General features: G+C 40.1%; 1 protein-coding gene and 1 non-coding gene across 2 annotated transcripts in view; both read right to left on the reverse strand.

Annotated features, from left to right (window-relative positions):
* Positions 1–24,585, reverse strand: part of NRG2 (neuregulin 2) — a 348,595-nt gene that overhangs the window by 217,015 nt on the left and 106,995 nt on the right. The gene's annotated exons all lie outside the window — the stretch shown is intronic.
* On the reverse strand, positions 18,871–19,018 carry LOC139316047 (5.8S ribosomal RNA). Its single transcript, XR_011600308.1, has one exon. It is a non-coding gene; the product is annotated as a 5.8S ribosomal RNA (ribosomal RNA).

The following is a 24,585-nucleotide window of genomic DNA, read 5'->3' on the forward strand; positions in this document are numbered from 1 at the left end:
ACACCATAAACTGGCCTTCTATGGACTTATATGTTTTATTATCCCTAGGCTACAATCAAACACCTAAAGAACTAAAGATCCTTATTCATATTACTACTCTTCTAAGTTATTTTCCAATAATTTTTAGATAATGGGTTTATTTTAATGTTTAACATTTGTGCAGTCTATGACCGTAATAAAAATTGATTCTGGTTTTTCTATATGTGTATCTCAGATATCACTAATAGAAATTTGTAATGTAGCTGGCAATGTAAAATACCCATATAAAAAGGATGCAGTAGGAGAAGTAGGCTTGAAAATAAGTAAGAAATTTCATATAGGCCTTTATTTATTCAAACTGAAACAATTTACAACTGAGAAAATGAGAAAGTGGGAAAACTAAATTGAACATCATTTGTTCAAGATGGAATGAGGACTCCTACCTCCAAGATTCCTTCTAACTATGATTCTATGATACAGTACATATTCCCATTTTTATTTCACAAGACAAAGTGAAATATAAAATGCATCATACTTTGGTCTTATGGATCCAGCAAACTATCTAAAAATTTTTGTTAATGTAAAAAAAACAAAACACAGAACTATGAAATTAGCAAATCCTTACACTTAGTTGTTCAAATACAGAGAAGCTTCCTTCATCTAGCAACACTATATGTCTATTTATTTATTTCACTTATAACAATCTGAGTTCAAGAAAGCTATTTTCAGATTTTCCATCTCTTGAAAACCTTGGGAGAAGGAGGGAATTAGGGGCAAAATTCCCTGCCCATCCTGTCCTCTACCTACTTAGAAGTCCTCCCTGCACTGACTCCAATGCCCAAATATGGCTTTTGCCTTTTTTCTACCACAATTGTCCTTTTGATACAAATTTCAAATCTGGTTAATATGGATTAGATTTTAGATTCATTTTAAAACAAAATACATGCAGGTTACCAAATGTCTATCAATATATTCTACCCACTTTCGAGTCCTCATGAGCTCATTATGGGAGCTTAGTGTTCTTTGCACATTTGGATCCAACTAATAGGAAAGTTAGAATAAAGCTTGCCTGTCCCTATATGTTATTAATTACTTGAGGCAAATAAGAAAGGAATGTGTTAACTACCAGTCAAGACAAATATATTTCTTTACTGTCATCATTAAACTATAAAGTATCACCTGAGTAGAATCTGTGTTTAGAGAGGGAATGGTGTGAGACAACCCCCAGAGGTACAGTCATGGTTTCCTGAAAGATGACTCATCAACTTGATCTCATGCACCTCTTAAGACAATTTTAATTTACAATTTATTCCATTATAAAAACGTAAATTTCTGCATTACACAGTAGACAATGAAAACATATATCCTTATACAAGCAGAAGATAGGTAAACATACAGTCTAAACGTCCCTGTGTGTGGTGAAAACCAAAGTTTAGCATAAAGATGGAGATCTGGCTCTAATTTACTACCTAAGTTGATGTTCCATTTTTAAATGTGGCTTGACCAGTTAAAAATCTAATAAGGTGCTTGATTTGATTTGGGAGGACATCCAACATAGACTGACCATTAGGAATTCACACAAATTTCAGTCCACTTCTGAATTATAGCATTAGTGTGGCATTAAAGAGAATGGCTGCTGTAAGATCAGTACAATCTTTCTATTGGTAATAAAGACACAACTGTAGAAACACTGCATATTACTTTCACAACTCTAAGTACAAAGTGGAAATTAAAACAATGAATAACTACTTCAATTCAATCTCTAATAAAACTCTAGTAATATGCCTGGGTAACTATACTGGGTTGCTAATCAAAAGTCAATTTTAATATTCAGTGTGAATTAGACTTAAGAGGTGTCTTAATCCATTTTTTTTTTCAGCCTCCCAAATAGAAGTAACAAAGTGCTTTGCTTTGGAATGTTTATCAATTAGATCATTTTTGCTAGATTACTGATGTCAGGGTTGATCCCCGGATAGTGAAAATACAAAGCTGTTAATAAGTTTAAAAGCACTTTCATGGAATTTAAATGCTTTGGGGAACTTATAATAAACACTTTGGTAACAAACATAATTTATATTCATGAAATTCAAAAAAGATTGGCATTGCTAAATATGCTCTGCTCTGATCAAGCAATTTAGGGAAAGTTGAACCTTTGTATTGAGAGTAGGGCCGTAGTTTCACTCAAAGTCACCTCTCCAGATGTTATTATATTACCATTTGGATTGCAATTTGGACTCCAATAACTGCTGCTAGAACCATAGGACCCAGAATCCATTTCCACTTAACTCAAGTTGTTATTAATAATAAGTGAACAGTAAATGCTGTTGGTATTAGGGGGAATCTGTACAAATTCATAATAATTTGTATTTATATTTACATCATTATCTTTGAATAGAATTGATTGTAAGCTGCTTAAATGCCATTAGGAAAATGCAGTTTTAGGCTACGTCTGTTGAAATAAAATCATGGAATCATGAATCATGGAAAATACCGGTAATTATTCTAGTTTATTTTGTTTAGATCAGATCACTTAATAGGGTACAATTATGAGCAATATAATTTCAAGATGGATTCAAAGAAATTAAAATAGATTCAAAGAAAACTGATGATCTTAGTTTCAGAGTAATTGACTTTGATTGTTTCTTCATGCCAAACAGATTGTGCCAAATTGTTTCTTCATGACAAAACAGATCATGCCAAACCAAACTTTGACAAAGTGACTAAATTAGTAGACCACCGAAATGCCATACATATAATATACTTGGATTTCAGTAAAACATTTGATAAAGTAGACCACAGCCTACTTCTTGCTAACTAGAAACATGTGGATTAGACAGCATCACCACCACTTGGATTTGTTACTGGCTGACAAACCATACTCAATGAGTAGTCCTTAATGGTCTACAACTACATGGTGGAATGTAAGCAGTGGGGTACCAAAAGGTTTTGTCTCAGGCTCTGAACTCTTCAATATCTTCATAAATGACTTAGATGAGGGAATAGAAATTTAATGTGGAAATTAAAAGCAGGTTTTACACCTAGGCAGAAAAACCAAAGGTACAAGTACAGATTAGGCGAAACCTGGCTCAAAAACAGTAACTATGAGAGGGACCTTGGAGTGTTAATGGAGAGATTTAAACATGAGCCAGCAGTGTGTGGCAGCAGCCAAAAAAGCTAATACAATCCTTGGTTATATAAATAGAGGTATAGAATCAAAATCATGTGAAGTATTAGTACTGTTTTATAAATAAATTATTCTATCCAGAACAAATTCTAATAAGTATAAGAAGAATATGCAAACAGACAAGATATTTTCAAGGAGATTCTATTGCTTTTTAAAATGGCTGATTCCACTGATGATAATTTTGAATGAAATGGCATCTACTTATGAATTATACATTCAATGGAAAAAACTTTGAGATTAGTTGTAAGATATAATTTGAAATTATATACAAAATCATCTATCATCAAAGAGCCTTGGTGGCGCAGCAGACTAAAGCACTGTTAAGTAACACTAGCTGCCTGCAATTACTGCAAGTTCAAATCTCACCAGGCTCAAGGTTGACTCAGCCTTCCATCCTTTCGAGGTAGGTAAAATGAGGACCCGGTTTGTGGGGGCAATAAGATGACTTTGTATAGAAAAGAACACCGCTTGGGGGGGCCGAAAGCCCTACTAAGCAGGTATATACAAAAGTATAAAGGCTATTGCTTAACGAATTGTAAGCCGCCCTGAATCTCCAGAAAAGGGTGGCATATAAATCGAACCAATAAATAAATAAATAAATATGGAAAAGCAAGTATTTTTAGATATAGTTCAAATCTTTATTAATGACAACAAAATGAAATTCGGATTGTACAGAAAAATATTAGGGTATTTTAGAAATAAAAATATTAGTGTGTCTGTGAAAAAACAGAGCCAAATATATGAAATGAATTAATAAAGTTTTAAAATCAAAGCTGCATTATGGCTATATTATTAAACCCATTAATACTTGGGCTGTATTAATGGGTTACAAATATATATATTATTTATACCTATATTAATACTGCAGGTATTGCTGACTAGACACAAATATAATGAGATGCTTTATAGAACAATATCTGAAAATGTATGACAGTACATCATGGATTATGTCCCAAAAGTGGCATGGATTGTTTGTATTTACAAGGGTAAAATGCTGATCATGGTTTGTCCCAAGTGATGCAAGACAACAGAGGATGAAACTAGAGGTCAAGAAGGGAAAATTGGAGACCAGACAATTGCTCAAGCCTATTGGATACAGGAATGGCCTTTTGAAGAGTGATGAACCATCACTTTTGCAAAGCAGGTGGAAAACTTCTAATCCTTCAGAGGAGCATTCAGTAGTATCAGGAAACAACCACACGTCACGTCTCAGTAGGTAGGATAAAAATGTAAAACAAAGAAGGCAGAACTCTCATCCCCAAGAACTACTTTCTCACTACTTCCTATTAACAAGCACAGACTCTTCCCAGATAACCAACCAGATCATGTCTGTCACCTCTGAACAGTCAGAGTCGTATGCTGCATGAATCCGAATGACTTCATTGCCTGATGCCTAAAACAAATCTTAAAGCATCTCTGCAAGAATTCCTCAAGGCCTAGCCTACTATTGTGGCCCGCCAGCGGCCTACGTGGATTGTTGCTGATCCCAACAACAAGGAGGCTGGTGTGGTGCTGCACCAGCAGCCTGTGCAGCCGGCGCTCGAGTCGGACAGCGAGGAGGCTGAAGAAGATGTGGTGCCAGAGGCAGGGATTCAGTCAGGGCCTTCAGAACCTCCAGAGGCTCCTTTAAGCGAAGAGGATGAAGAGAAGGAGCCTCTTCTCAATGCACGGGCATGCAGAGCTGCCAAAAGGCAGGAGTGGTTCCTCAGGAGGAGGTCTCCTCAAGAGTAAGGCTTGGGGCTAATTGGCCACGCCCTTAGCCTATTTAAGAAAGAACGCAGATTGTAACAAGCTGCAAGAAACAACTTTAGTTCGCTAAGCATTGCGTTGGAATATCTCTGCAACCTTGCTTCTGGGCTTTCTGCCAACTCCAGTAAGACTCTGATTATCTTATCTGTGGAATTCTGGCAGGCCGTTAAGAATGCTTATTAACAACTGGCATTTGCTAAAACTGCGTTATTTGAGTAAACTAAGTTTTGTTCAGAGTTTGTGTGTGCTGTGTTCTTTGGGATCCGTAGCTGGGGCAGAACACCTACCTAGGAGAGATACCAGGGTACCAGCCAGCAATTTACTGAAATAATAAGCACATGCAATCCTAGGCTGCATTAATAGACGGATAAAATCAAGACCACATGACATCCTAGTAACGTCAAAGCCTTAGTGAGACCACACTTGGAATACTGCATTCTGTTCTGGTCACCACAATATAAAAAAGATGTTGAGACTCTGGGAAGAGTGTAGAGAAGAACAAAAAAAAATATTAGGGGGCTGGAGGCTAAAACATGCAAAGAATGGTTACAGAAATTGGGTATGTCTAGTCCAGTGGTCACAACCGGTGGTCTGTGAGAAACTTTTGGTGGTCCGCGATGCATCTGGGTGGAGGAGCTGCTCCAGGATGAGCAATGGCCAGTCCTGTGACTAGAGCTCTGGAATATGGGACTGGCCAGGTAGCTCATGGTGAGGCTGTAAATCTCTGCCATAGAGGGAGGTTCGTACAATTTGAAACTTTGCAGTGCAGCCCTCGCCGGCCGGAATGAGGTAATGAGGAATGAGGCGGGCTGAAGCAACAGGTGGCAGTAACCGCAGGTTGGTTCTTCCCCCTGCTGTAGCTTCCTGTTGGCTGAACCCACCAGTGGCTGTCCCTGCCCTGCACCCTCCCTTCCCAGTCACTCCTCGCCTGGCCTGAGAAGGGAAGGACGGGGGATGGAGAGTCGCTCTATATTCCAGAGTGGGAGTGAAGCTTCGTCTCTTGCTGGATCTTGCTGGCATTTCTTCTGGCCCTTGTTGGTGTTCCGCGCACCTCGGTCTCTCGGGGAGATGATTGACTTCTTCTCAGCCCCAAGACACTGGCTGGCCCATGAGATGAGAGAGAGAGAGAGAGAGAGAGAGAGAGAGAGAGAGAGAGAGAGAGAGAGAGAGAGAGAGAGAAAGAGAAAGAGAAAGAGAGAATGAGACAGAGAATGAAAGAGCAAGAGAGAGAGAGAAAGAGTAGGGGAGAGAGAGAGAAAGAAAGAGGGGGAGAGAGAGAGAAAGAGAAGGGGAGAGAGATGTGAGAGAGAAAGGGGGAGAAAGAGGGAGAGAGAGAAAGAGAGAGAATGAAAGAGAGAGAGTGAGAGAAAGGGGAGAGAGATGAGAAAGAGAAGGGGAGAGAAAGAGAGAGAGAGAAAGAGAGAATGAAAGAGAATCAGAGAGAGAATGAGAGAGAATCAGAATGAGATAGAGAGAAAGAGAAAGAGAAAGAGACAGAATAAAAGAGAACGAGAGACAGACAGAATGAAAGAGAGAAATGAGAGAAAGAGAATGAGAGAGAGAATGAGAGTAAGAAAGAGAATGAGAATGAGAATGAGAGAATGAGAGAGAGAGAGAGACAGAATGAAAGAGAGAATGAGAATGAGAGAGTGAGAGAGAGAAACAGAAAACAGAGAATGAGAGAGAAACAGAGAGAGAATGAGAGAGATAGAATGAAAAAGAGAATCAGAGATAGAATCAGAATGAGAGAGAGTGGGAGGAGAGAGAGAGAAAGAGAGAGGGGGGAGGGAGAGGAGGGAGAGTGCCTGAAGGACCTCATCCCATCACTGGGAGTCCAGGCACTTCAGCAAGTGGCGCGCTGGATTTGTATTAGTGGTCCGCGGGATTTAAAATAATGAACTTGGTGGTCCCTGAGGTCCAAAAGGTTGGGGACCCCTGGTCTAGTCTAATGAAAAAAAAAAGACTAGGGGTGACATCATAGCACTATTCCAATATTTGAAGGGCTCCTACAAAGACAAGGTGGTCAAACTATTTTCCAAAGCACCAAAAGGCAAGACAAGAAACAATGATTGGAAACTAACCAAGGAGAGGATCAACCTAGAACTAACAAGAAGTTTCTTAATGGTGAGAGCAATCAACCAATGAAATAGCTTGCATTCAGAAGTTGTGGGTGTTGGAGGCTTTCAAGAAGAGACTGTCTGAAATGGTATTGGATTTCCTGCTTGAGCAGGAAGTTGGATTAGAAGACCTCAAGGTCCCTTCCATTTCTATTATTCTATGTTCTATGTTGCCGCTCTAATCTTCTTCTTTACTTCCTCTTTTACTGCTTTGGGTGTTGAGGGAGATACAAAGTTCTGGTTCTTGCTCTTCTGGTGGCCTCAATCATTGTTAATTAATGCTGCTGTAGTGTGTCTTTGAAGAAGTTGTCTCTCCAACTTCTTCTGGGTCAGTCTTGTGTTCTTTGACCTTCTCTTTTTGTATATGCCTTGTATATGCCCAAAATATTCTCTCCAGGTGAGCTTTATTTGCTGTTGTTGTATGTGGTTTAAGATTGGTTCTATGCCAATTCTTTTTCTTATGGTTTCATTTCTGATTGTATCTCTTCTGGTCCCTCCAGCAGCTTTCTCAAACAACTGCTTTCTATGGGGACTAACTTTCGTTTACGTTTTATTGTAAGTGTCCAGGTTGGAACTGATAATATAAGGAGAGAATTAATATCCTTTGTGTGAGATGCTTCTTTGTGATGATCAGTACTGTCTTATATTGTAGGAGTAGAGCAGGCTGTCCCAATACTTGGTTTGCCTTACTGCATTGTATGTTAATCTCTGTTAAGGTTATTGTTGTTGTGTTACCAACCAGCAGAGTAGATTGCACAGAGAAATGTTGCTGAGAGCAATGAATAAGAGTTATGCAAACTGGTTTATCAAAAGCTTACTTTATAGTAGAATAACAGTCTCATAGTCTTTAAACAAATTCCAAGTCTTTGCCAGTAAATCAGTCCAGTAGTTACAGAATATAAACTTGTTGTAGTTCTGAGAAAACAAGTTCTTTTTCATGCAGCTCCTGGAAAATTCTGGTCATGGATTCCAAATGAGCCATCATATCTCCACCTTTCAGAAGATTTTGTTTAAATAATCTCCGTGTGAGATAAATATGAGCACCCACAGAGTCACGAACATATAGTCTCTTCAACTTGGTCCAACACCTAGCAGCAGACTCTTCACCACGAATATGGACAAGCTGCTGGTCACCCAGTGTTAGTCCAATAATGCAAAGAGCTCGTTCATTGTCTCTGTTAAACTTGGTTATTTTCTTCTCATCTTCCTCATTAGCAGGATCCCATGCTGTTACATCCGGTGGATTATTTACTATATCCCATAGTCCCTCTCTACGCAGAAGTAGAGTACATTTTGCAGACCAGGATACATAGTTTGTTCCATCCAGCCGGGTTATCATGGAAAAATTTGCTGCTTGTTCAACTGCCATCTTCACTTGGATTGTTTATCACAAACACAGTTTGTTCTATTCACATTAACTCTCAGTTTAGCTATTAACAATCCTAGTTAGTTATGGTTGGCTCTGGGCCCATAACCAATGTTAAGGTTATTGTTGTTGTGTTACCAACCAGCAGAGTAGATTGCATAGAGAAACGTTGCTGAGAGCAATGAATAAGAGTTATGCAAGCTGGTTTATCAAAAGCTTACTTTATAGTAGAATAACAGTCTCATAGTCTTTAAACAAATTCCAAGTCTTTGCCAGTAAATCAGTCCAGTAGTTACAGAATCTTCTTACTCAACAAACAGTAGTTGGTTAGAATAACAAACTCACTCTGGTTCACAAACCACGATGGTTACAGATCCATCAAACGATGATTAGCAGATAACAACTCCTCTCAATGGTAGCTTATCATATCAGCTTCATCATCAACAGCAGATCATAGCAGTAACTGAACACGTTACAGAAGCTTTGCTTAAATATTCTCACAACCAGTAATTATGTGATTACAGCATGACTCAGCATTAAAGCCACATAATACAGTTTCAGATTAAAGTTACAGTACACTTATATTGCCTGGACAACTGTTAGGCTCAAACCATATCCTAGCAATCTCTTAATCCACTTTACTATCTTTGGTGAACGTTGTTCCTAGATATTTGAACTTTGACACTTGTTTTATGTTTATTTCTTCTACTCTGTTTAGGATATGCTTCCCCCCTCCCCCAATTGCCATCACTTCTGTTTTCTCTTTGCTGATTCTCAAATTATTTGTTTTCCATTCTTGGTTCATGGCCATAAGATGTTGCAGTTTCTTGCTATCAATGCCTGCAAAGAGTTGTTCAATCAGAAGGGACCTTGGAGAGTTTCTAATCCAACCCCTTGCTCAAGCAGCAGACACTATACAATTTGAGACAAATGACTGTCCAGTCTCTTCTTAAAAACCTGCAGTGATAGAGCATCTACAACTTTTGAAGGCAAGCTGTTTCACTGGTTAATTGTTCTCACTGTTAGGAAGTTTCTCCTTAATTCCAGGTTGCTTCTCTCCTTGATTAATTTCCATCCATTGTTTCTTGTCTTGCCTTCTGGTGCTTTGGAAGATAAATTGATCCGCTCTTCTTTGTTGCAGCCCCTCAAATACTGCAATACTGTTATCATATCATCCCCAGTCCTTCTTTTCTCTAGACTAGCCATAGTCAGTTCCTGCAGCCATTCTTCATGTTTTAGTCTCCAGGCATTTAATCATCCTAGTTGCTCTTCTCTGAACTTTTTCCAAAATCTCAACATCTTTTTTGTAATGAGGTGACCAAAACTGGATGCAGTATTCCAGGTGTGGTCTTACTGAGGTTTTATAAAGCAGGACTAATCAGTGGTGGGATTCAAAAATTTTTACTACCGGTTTGGTGGGTGTGACTTGGTGGGCGTGGCAGGGGAAGGATACTGCAAAATCCCCATTCCCTTCCCACCCCACTAACCTGCTTTCCAACTCATGCCGGGCAACAAAAGAAGACCCAGCCGATCAGCTGGGAGACAGCAATAGACCAACCATGCCGATCAGCTGGGAGGCAATGAATAGATCAATTGGGTGCCTTACAAGCTAGGCCTCCCTGCAGCCCCTGGGAGGAAAAATGGGCCACCGGAGGCCCATGCCGCACACCCCCCATGCCCTGTTTTGGGCCTAGTGGGCCTCCCTGCAGCCCCCTGGGAGCAAAAATTGCTTAGCACATTGCTTAGCACATTGTAAGCCACCCTGAGTCTCCGAAGAAGGACGGCATATAAATCAAATTTTTAAAAAAAATGGGCCACGGGGGGCCTGTGCCGCACCCCCCCCCCATGCCCTGTTTTGGGCCTAGTGGGCCTCTTTGCACTTATCTGGGAGCCAAAATGGGGCATGTGGGGACTCCTGGAAGGGGTGAGTGGGGCCAACCAAAGGTGGGCATGTCAAATGCCTTACTGAAATCTAAGTATACTATGTCCAGAGCATTTTCTGGTCTACTAATTTAGTCATGTTGTCAAAGATGAAATAAGATTGGTTTAGCATGATCTGTTTTTAACAAACCCATACTGGCTTTTAGTTATAACTTTATGTTTATCTGCTAATGATTTCCTGAAGTACTCCCAGGATTTTTGTGTTGCTTTCTTAATTAGATATCTAATTAAGTTATTGTGTTGATATCTCTGCATTGTAATCTGTAGTTTATATAATCTTCTTCTTTCCCTGATTTTATCCAATGATTGTATAACTTTTTTTCAACTGATTCTTTAACCTCTTCACACCACCATGCAATGTGTTTGGTCCCACTCCATTTTTCCCACTTTTTCTTTTCCCATGTGGTTCTTTTGCAGTGTTAAGTAGTTCTGTATGCCTTCTATTCATCCTCCACATTTCCCATCTGTTAACTAAATGTTATCTCCACCTTTTGTAGTAATTGTTCTACTAATTCTTCTTTTTTAAGTTTTGCTATCTTAATTAGTCCCTGGTTTTTATTTGATCTTTTTCTGTTAATATTAGACTTGTCATGTCTTGCTGTTCTACAATCTTATGATTGGTGTCACATAGTCCATTGGGGATAGCTTTTGCATCAAGTAATTTGAATATTATTTTTATTCTTGTTAATATGTAATTTTTAGTGATTTTTAGTGGCAATTTATACTATGTATAACATTGGCCACTCTAATCACCACAAGATAATTCTTAATAAAAGTATCTATGTTTGATTGGATTTGCAGTTTATCTTCCTCTAGTGATGTTTTTAGTATTTTCATGCACTGTTTCATTTCCTGGAGTCCCTCCAGGATCCAAATACAAACAAGGTCCAAATACAAACAGGTCAAAACTGATCCAAGGTAGTTGTCACCTGCTTATTCCAAGTAGCAGCTAAGGCCTTGGTCAAACCCTGTAACAGAATTTCAGGAATAATCCCAACTTCACTTTAATACTGCCAGGTCTACTTGAAATGGACGAATCTCATGGGTCCTTCCTCCCTGAAATGAGATGTGGCATTGTTAATTGCAAGGCTAATGGAATTATCTGTCCATGACAAGGGATTGATAGTAACAATCCTGAATTCCAGATCATGTCTCCATTGTTCCAAAACAAAAACCAAATGTAGAGTGAAACCCTCCCAGTGAGTCAGACTGTTCATAACTTGGATATTATCTATGTTTGCCATAGTGACTGGGAACACCTGAATTGCCTTTGATCTTATGCCCAGAGAAAGTAGACTGAAGTCTCTCAGGGCCTTAAATCTGGGGAATTCCACCGTCAAATCAGCTATAGCACCAAGAAGCTCAGGCAGGAAAGCTGTTATGTAGCAAAGTTTGATGGTACAATACAATTTTTTAACACATTCTCCTTACAAATTATATTATTAGATTCATAATACTTTACAAGTTTTGTATCTGGGGATCTCATTTTCTAAATATTAATCCTTTCAAAAACAAATGTATTTTTTTCTTCTATGCAAAGAAGTCTATTTATTTATTTATTTAATTGGACTTATATGCCGCCCTATCTCCACAGGACTCAGGGCGGCTCACAACAATAAACAAAACAAACAGACCGTTAGAAACAAAGTCCATGATAAAATTGACAAAAAATCCAATAAAACCCCATTAAATTCTATTAAAAACCCCATCAGTCTAGGGCGGCTAGATGAAATAGCCATGTTTTCAGCCCACGGCGGAAGGAGCGAAGGTTGGGGGCCACCTGGAGCTCCAGAGGGAGTTGATTCCAAAGGGTGGGTGCACCTACAGAGAAAGCTCTCTCCCTGGGGGTCGCCAGCCGACACTGTCTGGCCGACGGCACCCTGAGTAGGCCCTCCCTGTGAGAGCGCACCGGGCGATGGGAAGCTGTTGCTGGCTGCAGATGGTCCGCCAAATATCGCAGGCCTAAGCCAAGTTGCTTTCTTCTGGATTAGTTCTTGCTATCGTGTTCTTTGATATCTAAAGTTGAAACAAATAACCTTGACTTTAGTGTTTCTTAGTTGCTTCTTAATTGTATATTAAACTTATGTAAAACCCTATTTGCCTCGTTGTGATATATCAATGATGGTTCACTGAATTTTGGGGCAATACTTGAGATGTTTCCTCCAGCATTTCCAGGAACAACAGCTTTGCTTCATTCTACAAGTTGGGGACTAGAATATTTTGTGAAGCAGCAATGTTCTCCATAAACATTCTGTCCAACTCCACATATTGTGCACTCATATAAAAAGTAATAATTAGCTATTGTTAAGCCTGTTATATAGAAGAAAAGGAAAAAAATTGTTATAGATTATGCATTTGACTCTTTGCTTAAGCTGTAGATGTTTTGTATTGGGAGTATATCAAGGGTTTCATGCTGCTTCAGAAACAAAATTTCCATTAAATAGTACTGGGATTTGATTTATTTATTTTTTTATTTATTTATTTTTTAATTTGATTTATATGCCGCCCTTCTCCGAAGACTCAGGGCGGCTTACAATGCGTTAAGCAATAGCCTTCATTCTTTTGTATATTTTATACAAAGTCAGCTTATTGCCCCCACAAACTGGGTCCTCATTTCACCTACCTTAGAAAGGATGGAAGGCTGAGTCAACCTTGAGCCTTGGCGAGATTTGAACCCTGCAGTAATTGCAGGCAGCTGGTCTTAATAAGCTTAATAACAGGGTGCCTTAAACCCCTGTACTACCAATTTTATTTTTTTATTTTATTTAGAAAATTTATAAAGCTGCCTACTTGCTCACACCAACTCTAGGCAGCTTACAAACAATAAAAACACAGTATAGAAATTTTTTAAAAAAAGTTAAAAAACAATAAAACTATTTTTATGATAGCTGGTGTCAGGACTGCCATTCTGCTATGTCATGCATTGCCTGCTGTCAACCAGCCATACTCCGTTGTTCCCTTAAAACCCATCTTTTCCAGCAAGCCGGGTTGGCTTAAGAAGAAATTTTTAAATTCTTTTAATCAGTCTGTGATGTCCCTTGAGAGCCATTTGCTGTTCCAAGGTAAAACTATGGAATGCAGAACCATCCAGCCCATGAAGACAGGGACTGTTGCCCAAATAATTTGTTATGATAGCAGGTGTCAGGACTGCCATTCTGCTATGTCATGCATTGCCTGCTGTCAACCAGCCGTCGTTCCCTTAAAACCCATCTTTTCCAGCAAGCCGGGTTGGCTTAAGAAGAAATTTTTAAATTCTTTTAATCAGTCTGTGATTTCTTAACTTTTGGGCCAAAATTTATATATATTTTTAAATGTTTTTTAATATTTGTATTCTATGTTTTTTATCTTGGCTGTACACCGCCCTGAGTCCTCAGGGAGAAGGGCGGTATATAAATTGGAAATTAAATTAAATTAAAATAAAATACTCAATGAGAGAGGGAACTGTGGGGTGGGATGGGGGGGGGTGTTTCACATGAGATGAATCAAATCAAATCAAATCACAATCAAAGCATTGTGATGTCCCTTGAGAGCCATTTGCTGTTCCAAGGTAAAACTATGGAATGCAGAACCATCCAGCCCATGAAGACAGGGACTGTTGCCCAAATAATTTGTTAGCACCTAATTGGACACTCATTGATCAATCAATCAGAATAGAGCTGGAAGGATGTGCTGCTCCACTCATTCACATGTCAGTGTTGGTTTAGAGAGAGCTTTATTTTGTCTTTCCCACAGCAGTTCTGTTTCAGGATTCAGCTGCTAGATTAGAACAGCACTTGGCTCGAGACCAAGTAGATAACAAGGAAATGAACATACGGCAAATTCAAAAAAGTCTTGGAAATAAAGGCCTTGCCTGGTTAGTTTTAAAAGAGAAGCCAAAATCCAATCTGAGGTTTGGAGCCTCCAATTAGGTTTGTCAGAGTTTCAGGGTTTACAAGTAGAATTCACAGGAACAGCCCAGGACAGGAGTTCAGAAGGTTGTTTCCAAGCAAAGCCAGCCACAAACAAGCCCCAGACTAAACTTACAGGCAATGGCCAATTAGTCCATCAAACAGAGCTGCTCAAACAGGGTCCAAAACACGAACACAAACCCTCCCTGCAACTTAAACTAAACTCACCTAGCTCACAAACTGCAGCATCTTGGAAACACAAACATCTGGTCACAACTCACAAGTATTGCTTCCAGCAATGCCTTACTCTTGCCTGTTGTGCTAAATAGCTCCCGGTGCAGCCCATCAAGAGGGGCAGGGTCTTTCCCCCAGCAATCTGGCAGACATCCGCCTCTCTGCCCTGCATACTGTGGGATCTACCATGGCAGGCAGCTCCTCCCCCTCTTCCTCTCTGGCTTGTAAACTCTCCCCAGTGGCCTGTTCTGCTGGCAGTTCAGGATCAGTAAATCCTGACATGCCAGGAATGATCTCATTCTCCCTCAAGCCAGCCTCTAAGGAAGAAGTGGAGGAGTCATCCACAGGAGACATCACACTGGGACCTTGGAGGTCTTCTAGTCCAATCCCTTGCTCAAGCAGGAGATCTTATACCATTTCAGACAAGTGGATGTCCAGTCTCTTCTTAACAACCTCCAGTGATGAAGCACCCACAACTTCTGAAGCTGTTCCACTGGTTAATTGTTCTCACTGTTAGGAAGTTTCTCCTTAATTCCAGGTTGTTTCTCTTGATTAGTTTCCATTCACTGCTTCTTGTCCTACCCTCAGGTGCTTTGGAGAATAGCTTGACTCCCTCTTCTTTGTGGCAGCCCCTGAGATATTGGAACACTGCTATCATGTCATCCCTAGTCCTTCTTTTCTCTAGACTAGCCATACCCAATTCCTGCAATCATTCTTCATATGTTTTAGTTTCCATACCCTTAATAATCTGAGTTGCTCTTCTTTGCACTTTTTCCAAAGTCTTTTTTCAACTTTTTTCAACTTTGGAAAACCAGGTTCCTCTTGGTTATTAACTTTTGATAACTGGGGGGAAAGTGGGAAGAAGGGGAAAGTTATTCATATGCTGTGTGTGTGAAAACTCAGATCCAGCTTTGCTTCTTGGCAGATCCACTTGGCTTTAGTAAAGTGTACTTTCATTAACAATGAATCCAAGAGTCTTTCCTTTCTAACTGACCAGGTTGGGACGGTTTATTTATTTTATAGAAAAATTATATTGCTGCCTATTCACACATGGCGACTCAAGGCGGCTTACAGGAATATAAAAACATCAAATATAAAAATAAAATAGAAGAAAATAATGAAATAATATAATAGCCTCCCACCCACACCCACCCCAGTGACAACAAATCACACAAGCCATTTAATGGGCTCCATCCTGCTCTGGGTTCCCCAGGCCCACTGGCAGAACTGGGTCTTCAGCACCTTCCGAAAGAGTGTTAGAGTAGGGGCCATTCTAGTCTCCGGGGGAATGATGTTCCAGAAACAGGGAGCCACCACAGAGAAAGCCCTTCTTCTGGGTCCCACCAGATGTATCTCCCTAGGGGAAGAGAACTGCAACATTCCTTGCCTCCCCACTCTAGTGGGTCAGGTAGATGTGACCGGCAAGAGACAGATCCTCAGATAATCTGGTCCCAAGACATGAAGGGCTTTAGGCGGCTATCAGCACCTTTAATTGCATCTGGAAGCAAATCGGCAACTATGCAGCTCCTGCAGGAGAGGTGATGCATGTACACATTGAGGTCTGCACAAAACCATGTGGGCTGCTGCATTTTGCATCAACTGGAGCTTCCGGATGCTCTTCAAGGGCAGCCTCATGTAGAGAGCATTGCAATAATCAAGATGGGAAGTGACTAGGGCATGAGTGACCGTGAGTAGGGATTGTCAGTCCAGAAAAGGGCATAATTGGTGCACAACCTGCAGCTGTGCAAGTGCCCTCCTGGCCATGATTGCCACCTGCTTTTAGAGCAGGAGTCGTGAGTCCAGGTGTTGTGGCCAGTATGCGGCCAGTGCGGCTGGTGGCTGATTCGGACACTCTGGATGTCTCTTCATCCATTTCATCCCTCTCAGTTCCTCTCTATACCATGGAGGGCAGAGAGGTCTACGGGTGAGGAGAGGTCACATGGGTGCAATCCTATCCAGAGCCTCAATCACCTTCCTATTCCAAACAGTGACTAAGAGCTCAGCTGGACTGTGCAGCAGATCTGCAGTTACAACCTCTAGTTCCTTGTGGAACTCATCAGGGTCCATTAGTTGACAGGGGTGGACCAATCTAATAGATTCTGCCTCGCTGCAGGGGGGTACAGCTCTCAAGAAACTCACTGCCACCAGACTGTGATCTGACCATGACAGGGGGATCAAGGGCAAGTCCACCAATTCCAGGTCGCATAGTCACTGCTCCAACAAGAACACAAATTGGGTGTATGACCACTATTCCTAGTTGTGCCCTGGATGACCTGGGACAGGCTCAGGCTCAGGGAAGTCATGGTTTCTATGAAATCTTGGGCTACCTCCAACCCTGCCCCAGGGATGGCAGGTTGAAGTCCCCCCCCAGAACTATAAGCCTGGGGAACTCAGGTGAGGTCCAGGAGCCCAGATAGGGAAACTGCCATGCAGCAGGGAGGCTGATATTGCAGCAGCAATCCTACCTGATCCCTTGAGCCCAACCTAAAAAAAATGGGTCTCACAAGTGGAGCTATGCCCCTGGAGGCTGCTAGAGATTCTCTGATAACAGCCACAGCCCCTCCCCGGCCCTGAGGTCTAGACTGTTGCCCTGCTTGATAATCCACTGGGCACATTTCTTTTGACAGCAGAATAGTATTGAGTAACTTAATACAGTACATTGCCCTCTAACACAGGGGTCCCCAACCCCCGGTCCATGGACCAGCACCGGGCCACAGCATGCCAGAAAACAGGCTGCGCAAACAAGCAAAGCCTCATCCACAGGATGCAGGCAGCATGCGAAACAATGCCACTTCTGATCCACAGAAAAAGCTCTCCACAGAACTGGTCCCTTGTGCCCAAAAAGTTGAGGGCCATGTTCTAACAAATTAAGCCATCTATCATAATATCTGGAGGAAAAGAATTCTAAATTTTATTCTAAACTATACAGTAAAGATTCACTGACTGTTAGTCAAGAAAGGGTACTCCTCCCAATTTTTTAAAATGGAATTCTGCCAAAAACAAACCCAATAATTTTCTGTTTTAAGCCCCAACCTGCTAGTATAATGAAGCTTTGGCTCCATAGAATCAAGTCTCTTTCATTTAATACTAAATTAATTGCCTACTCAGACTTTCTCCTTAGACTTCTATTTTTAACTATTGCATAAACTTTTAAAGAATTGCATATAAAATAAGATCCAAGTTAGAGCAACATCTACATGATATTAACCTAAAGGCTGCTCTGTCTGAAGAACTTCGCTTATCTTTGTCTTCCTAGGCTATTTATAGGAGAAATGGGGTTGATGAGATATTAGGCTACTAAGAGATTCAAGGCTTTTATGGCCCTTAGGGTGCTGGTGCTACATTCTGATTACATTAAAGAGAACCATCTTAATGCACAATTATAACCCTTATTGTGAGGTAGCAGGAAAGGAATCAGATTTTCCTGGTGTGATGTTAAGCATCTCATATGAAGCATGAAAGTGAAATCCCACGTTAATTAAAAAATTGCCACTTTCTTTGTTATCCTTTCCTGAAATAGCAAAATTGGCTAAATTTCAAATGATGATTTTTCTTTCCCTAATATTGCTCATGAGACAAATCAGAGGAAACTTCAAATTTTCACACAACGGGCACTTTAACAATATAAAATACAAACTCTTAATAAAATCCTTTGTGATAAGTGATAAGACAATGTAGCAGAGTTTTAAAAGAGCATTTTTCTTTACATATTTGCTCAATTGATATCCTATTTTACTATGCAACTGAGTATTCAAGCTTGAGTCGCAAGAGCCAGTAAAGATTTCACACTCAGATGTGAATATCTCTATTTATAACATTCAGAGAAGAATAACATGGGGGCCCTAGGCCAACTGGAAAAAACATATCTCAGTGCCTTCAGAAAGAGTATCAAGGAGGGAAACAAACTTTTCTCCATGGAATGATGCTCCAGAGACAGGAGCCACCATGGAGGCTTCTTCCTGGTCCTACTAGACAGATCTTCATAAGAGGAGTCTGGAACATATCCTGCCTCCCTGCTCTGGTGGGCAGGGTAAATGTAATTGGGAAAAGACCAATAATCTGGCCCCAAATCATGTAGGCCTTTAAAGGTGACAACCAGAATTTTTTTAAAATATATTTTTTTATTTATATATAAATACTTAAAAAACTGTATTGTCCAGGCATTTCATTTTACCAAAAAACAACAAATATAGTAGCAGTAATAATAATAAAATAAATTTTAGTTATTGGGATGGACGCCGTTGGGGTCTGAACTTGGGGGGATGGAGGTGCGGAGGCCTGTGAACCCCAGCTGTGCCAGAGGTGGCGCTCGCCCCCTGGAAGGGACTCGGACACCGACCCCCGCGCCGCACATGGGGAGGTGCCCGTACCTGGGTGGGAGGCGGGTTGCGCTCACGGTGATTGAACTGTCGGTGATGCTCAGACGGGCATAGCCCCGGGAGGAACCCGGGGCCACAAGTGCGTTCGAAGGGTCGATGATCAACGTGTCCTGCAATTCACATTAATTCTCGCAGCTAGCTATGTTCTTCATTGACGCACGAGTGATCCACCGCTAAGAGTTGTCACTGTTGGTTAAGCCATGGCAGGTTGCGCCTTGCGCTGAGGCCACGCCCCCATGAACAGAAAAAACAAGATGAGACACAGCTGGGTTTCAACGCGTAAAGGATATATATAACAATAATTATAGTTATATTAACTTATTTGTGCTTCAATTAATTATACTGGAATACTTATAGTCATACATAATGTTCATCTTTTACATACACATAACAATAATCTTTCTTCTTCTAACTTCTACCTCTCGTATCTAATCACTGATAAAACCTATCCCATGTTGAATAACACTCTGTATCTCCTTTGTCTTTTATTTTTAATGTCAATCTATCAATCTCTGCTCAGTCCAATATTTCATGAATTATGTTTCCATCAGGTGGAGTGTTCTCATTTTTCCAGTGTTGTGCAAATACAATTCTCGCTACTTAATACTTAATACTTAAATACATGAAGTATTAAGTATACAGGGTATACTTAATAAAGGGTACTGTATACTGTATAAAGGGTATACAGTCCCTTTATCATAACTTTCTGGTATTATACCTAGCAAAAATATTTCTGGCTTTAAATCTATGTGCTACTTAATCATCTTTTCCAACCACGTATGTATTTTAGTCCAATATTTTCTTGCTTTCATACATGTCTGCTACATATGATAATAGGTACCTGGTATCTGATTACATTTCCAAGATTTGGCGGACATATTTCTAGACATCTTTGCTAGTCTTGCGTGTGGCAGATGCCACCTATAAAATATTTTGTATAAGTTTTCCTTATATGTAGTGGCCATTGTGAGCTTGTTATTTCTATCCCAAAGCTTTTGTCATTTATCTAATTCTATAGCGTAGCCAAAAAATTTTGTCCATGCTATCATTGTTTCCATTTCCATTTTAAAGCTTAGTAGGTAACTATATAGTTTCCTTATCAATTTTTCATCTGTCCCTAATAGTACTTGATCTAGTATTGTTGGTTCTTTATAAAAAAACCTTATATTTTCACATCTTTCTCATATCTCAATTGTATTTGCAGGTGCGGCCCCCATGATAGGTCCACCCCTTGGTTCTGTAATTCCTGTCTAGTTTTAAGTTCCCCTTTCTTGTTTAAAATGTCTTTATAGCAGGAGTGAAATCTAAAATTTGTTACTACCGGTTCTGTGGGCGTAGCTTGGTGGGAGGGGGGGTAATGTGACTGGGTGGGCGCGGCCAACTTTTTTTTTTATTTTTAAAAGCATTTTTTCTATAACCTTAAGAGGTTGCAGAAAAAAATGCTTTTAGAAGCCTCTGACAATCAGGCAAGTCAGCTGGGATCGTCAGAGGCTTTTAAAGGTATTTTTTTTCCTACAACCTCTTCGGCCAAAGAGGTTGCAGAAAAAAAATGTTTTGAAAAGCCTCTGATGATCCCAGCTGAGCCACACGATCATCAGAGGCTTTTTTTTACTTTTAAAAAGTAAAATATTTTTTACTTTTTTTGGTTGAAGAGGTTTTTTTATAAAGAACCAACAATACTAGATCAAATACTATTAGGGACAGATGAAAAATTGATAAGGAAACTATATAGTTACCTACTAAGCTTTAAAATGGAAATGGAAACAATGATAGCATGGACAAAATTTTTTGGCTACGCTATAGAATTAGATAAATGACAAAAGCTTTGGGATAGAAATAACAAGCTCACAATGGCCACTACATATAAGGAAAACTTATACAAAATATTTTATAGGTGGCATCTGCCACACGCAAGACTAGCAAAGATGTCTAGAAATATGTCCGCCAAATCTTAAAAGCATTTTTTCGGTTGAAGAGGTTGTAGAAAAAATGCCTTTAAAAGTAAAAAAACAGCCTCTGATGATCGCGTGGCTCAGCTGGGCATGGGGGGGGCACAGGGATTTTTGCTACCAGTTCCCCGAACCACCCGCCGCCATTGCTACCGGATCTGGCGATCTGGTCCGAACCGGGAGCATTTCACCCCTGCTTTATAGGATATAATTTTTCCCAAATTGATAATATTTGGATGTATCAATGCTTTCATTTTAGAAAGCCAGACTGATATTTTCATATAGTTTTTTTATTTAACTTTTTCCCATACTAAGAATAAAGTACTCCTCACATACCTTGGAAAGTGTGCGGTATTCCTTCCAAAACACAGAAAAGTATGCCACCCTAATCGTGGCCCTCCAGTAGCAACAATGTTCTATGTCTCGAGTTTATCCATTCTTTCACCCATGTAAGCCCAGATGCCTGGTAATACAACTCCCAATCCGGTAGCCCGAATCCCCCATTACATTTAGACTCCTATAACATTTTCAATCTTAATCTTGCTTTTTTTCCTTGCCAGATGTATTTCAAAATTATTTTATTTAGTTCCTCAAAATATTTTTTCTCTAGTTTTATAGGTATTGTTTGGAATAAGAAAAGTAGTTTTGGCAATATATTCATTTTTATAGTAGCTCTTTTCCCTATCATTGAAAGTTGTAGATTCTTCCATTTCTCCAAGCCCAGTTTAATTTGTTGCATTAACTTTATATAATTATCATCTTTAATTATTGCACATCTTGCTGTTAAGTAAATTCCTAAATATTTCACTTTCTTTACTATCTGAAGATCTACCTTCTTTGTCAATTCATTTTTCTGCTTGGCTGTAAGATTCTTAACTAATATTTTAGTTTTTTTCTTTATTTATATTCAGTCCTGCAACTTCTCCATACTCCTCTATTTTACCTATTAGTCCGGACTCGGGAGCTGGTTTCTAATGGTTCTTCTAATATAAAAATTTGCAGGTCATCTGCAAATGCTTGTAATTTATACTTTTCTTTTTTTTATTTCCATTCCTTTTATTTCTGAATTCTGGTTAATATTTCTAATTAACACTTCCAATGTTAGTATAATTAGGAGTGGGGACCAGAGGTGGGCTGCTATCAGTTCGCATTAATTTTGTTAATTTTCTGAGCAGTTCAGAGAACCGGTTGTTGGAAGAATTCTTCTCCCACTTTACAGGGCTAATCCTGCAAGGAACGCAGGAAGGAAAGATTCTAGTGTGTTGTATTTCTAGCCTAATCCTTACCTTAATTGCCGCCCCTGCTGCTTTAAGTGTTTTCAGAAACTGCCCAGACTTTCTGTCTGTAGCTGAGCTTCTCTGGAGTTCCGCGCTCCCACCCCCCACCAGAGTTTTTTGTGGTACTTTTATTCCTGGGGGTTGAACAGCTATTTACAGAAGGTTGGCATAGCCATAGAACAAATGGCTGAGAGGCAGGATGCAAGCTTGACATTCTGTCTGATTTTTTTACTACCTTTCTGAGGGCATGTGATTTTTCCTTAAATCTGGATGATTACCTTAGGATATTTTGTGAGGTGAGTGAGACCAGCTGGTATCTTTAAGTGATGCAAATGGATCTAATGATTGCTTCTCCTGGGTGCTTTGTCTGTTCATTGAGCACAGGATCTTTTGTCTATGGGGATTCTTCAGTCATCCAGGTCATGGTTGTCCCAAAGGTGCTTTTTTCAAGAGGCAACTGAACTTTCTTGGTTTCCAGAAAGTCCAGTTGCCTCTTGAAAAAACACCTTTGGGACAGGAGTCTCTTGCACTGCTTCAGAGTAGGCAAGGCACATGATTGCTCACTGATAAGTGGATCCTCCTTCCAATTTGTTTTAGTTTTCTCTCATGGTAATATGGCATAGTAACATGGCACCATTTGTAGAAAGTTAGCACCCACCCCTCTCCTAGAAGAATGAAATATTAAAAAGGAAGAATATATTTCCCTGAATGAGAAATGGAGAAACATGTTTTCTTAGAGGGAGAAAGCAGCTTAATAAACCTTCCTTAATAGCCCACAGATATCAGCACTTAAGAGATAGATAGATATATTCATAGGCAAAAATTCCCTGTAGCAAGGTCTGAACAAAGGCAGAATGAGATTAGCCCTCACTCAAGATGTTAATTTGTTAATTTGTCTCTTTAGCTCAGCATTTTGCCCACCCACTTTCTGGAGAGTTTAAATGACCTCTCTGCTAAAGTGTTTCACTTTATGAGCAAGAGTAACTTGGCTGCTGATAGTTATCCTTGTATTTTAACTACTGTATTTTTCAGACTATAAGACGCTTCGAAGTATAAGATGCCCCTAGCTTTTGGGGAGGAAAACAAGAAAAAAAAAATCTGCCTCCCAGCAATTTGCGTCCTTACAGCAAACAGCAAACAGCGTGGTCAGCTTCAGCACAGCCTGATTTAGCACGAGCAGCTGATTGGCAGTTGGATCTGCCTCCCAGAATACCTTCTATCAGCTGTTCCAGGCTGCGGGGATCGCTGCAACCCATCGCCCCCATCGCCACCTATTGCTGCTGTCAGCACCCCCAATGGGAAGTGCTGGCGCCAATGGATGGTGGCAATCCCCGCAGCCTGGAACATCTGATAGGCGGTATTCCGGGAGGCTGATCCAACCACCAATCAGCTGCTCGTGCTAAATCAGGCTGTGCTGAAGCTGACCATGCTGTTTGCTGCAAGGAGGAAAATTGCTAGGAGGCAGAGGCCAAGGAGTGGGTGGGTGAGGCTTCGGCAACATTCGCTGTATAAAATGCACAGACATTTTCACCCACTTCTTTGGGGAGGAGTGCATTTTATTCTCCTAAAAGTACAACCTGCCTGATCTGTAACTCCAGGTTGCAGGTATTGCTGAGGAAAAGGAAGGTATTCAGACAGAATGGTTTAGGTTTCCATGACGGCTGTGACTCATTGATCTTCAGTGTGCATTCCCCCATTTCTAATCTAATTACTGGTATTTAGGGCAGCTTTTTGCAAGAAAAGAAGCCTTTTGTATTTTTATACAGGTAATCTTTGACTTACAACAGTTCATTTAGTTACATTCAAAGTTACATGGGCATTGAAAAAAGTGACTTATGACCAGGGATGAAATTCAGCAGGTTCTGACAGGTTCTGGAGAAGCAGTAGCGGAAATTTAGAGTAGTTTGGAGAACCAGCAAATACCACCTCTGGCTGGCCCCCGAGTGGGGTGGGAATGGAGATTTTGCAATATTCTTCCCCCAGGAGTGGGGAGAAAAGGGGGATTTTGCAGTATCCTTCCCCTGGAGTGGGGTAGGAATGGAGATTTTGCACGCCCACCAAGCCACACCCACCTAACCACATCCACCAAGCCACACCCACAGAACCGGTAGTAAACGTTAGCAGTTTACGTTATCAAAAGCTTTCTGAGCATCTAGAAAAATTAATGCCAATTATTTTTCGCAGTGTACTTCATAATACTCCAACTTATCTAAGGTAATTCTCACATTATTTTTAATTTGTCATTTAGGTAAAAACCCATTTTGATCAGAGTGTATTAACTCATTCAAGAATCTTTTAAGTCTTTCAGCTATTATTGAAACAAGTATTTTGTAGTCTGCATTTAATAAGGATATTGGCCTATAATTCTTTATTTGTGTTTAATCTGAATCTTCTTTCAAGATTAAAGTAATATTAGTTTCCGTCCATGTATGTGGTATTTTACCTTCTAATAAAACTTCATTATACACCTCTAAAATTGACAAGCTTAATGTATCTTGTATGTTTTTGTAGATTTCTGCTGGT

This window comes from Pituophis catenifer, unplaced genomic scaffold (genome assembly GCF_029215685.1).
Source record: "Pituophis catenifer annectens isolate HBS135680 unplaced genomic scaffold, rPitCat1.0.hap2 SCAF_3, whole genome shotgun sequence".
Lineage (NCBI taxonomy): Eukaryota > Metazoa > Chordata > Lepidosauria > Squamata > Colubridae > Pituophis > Pituophis catenifer.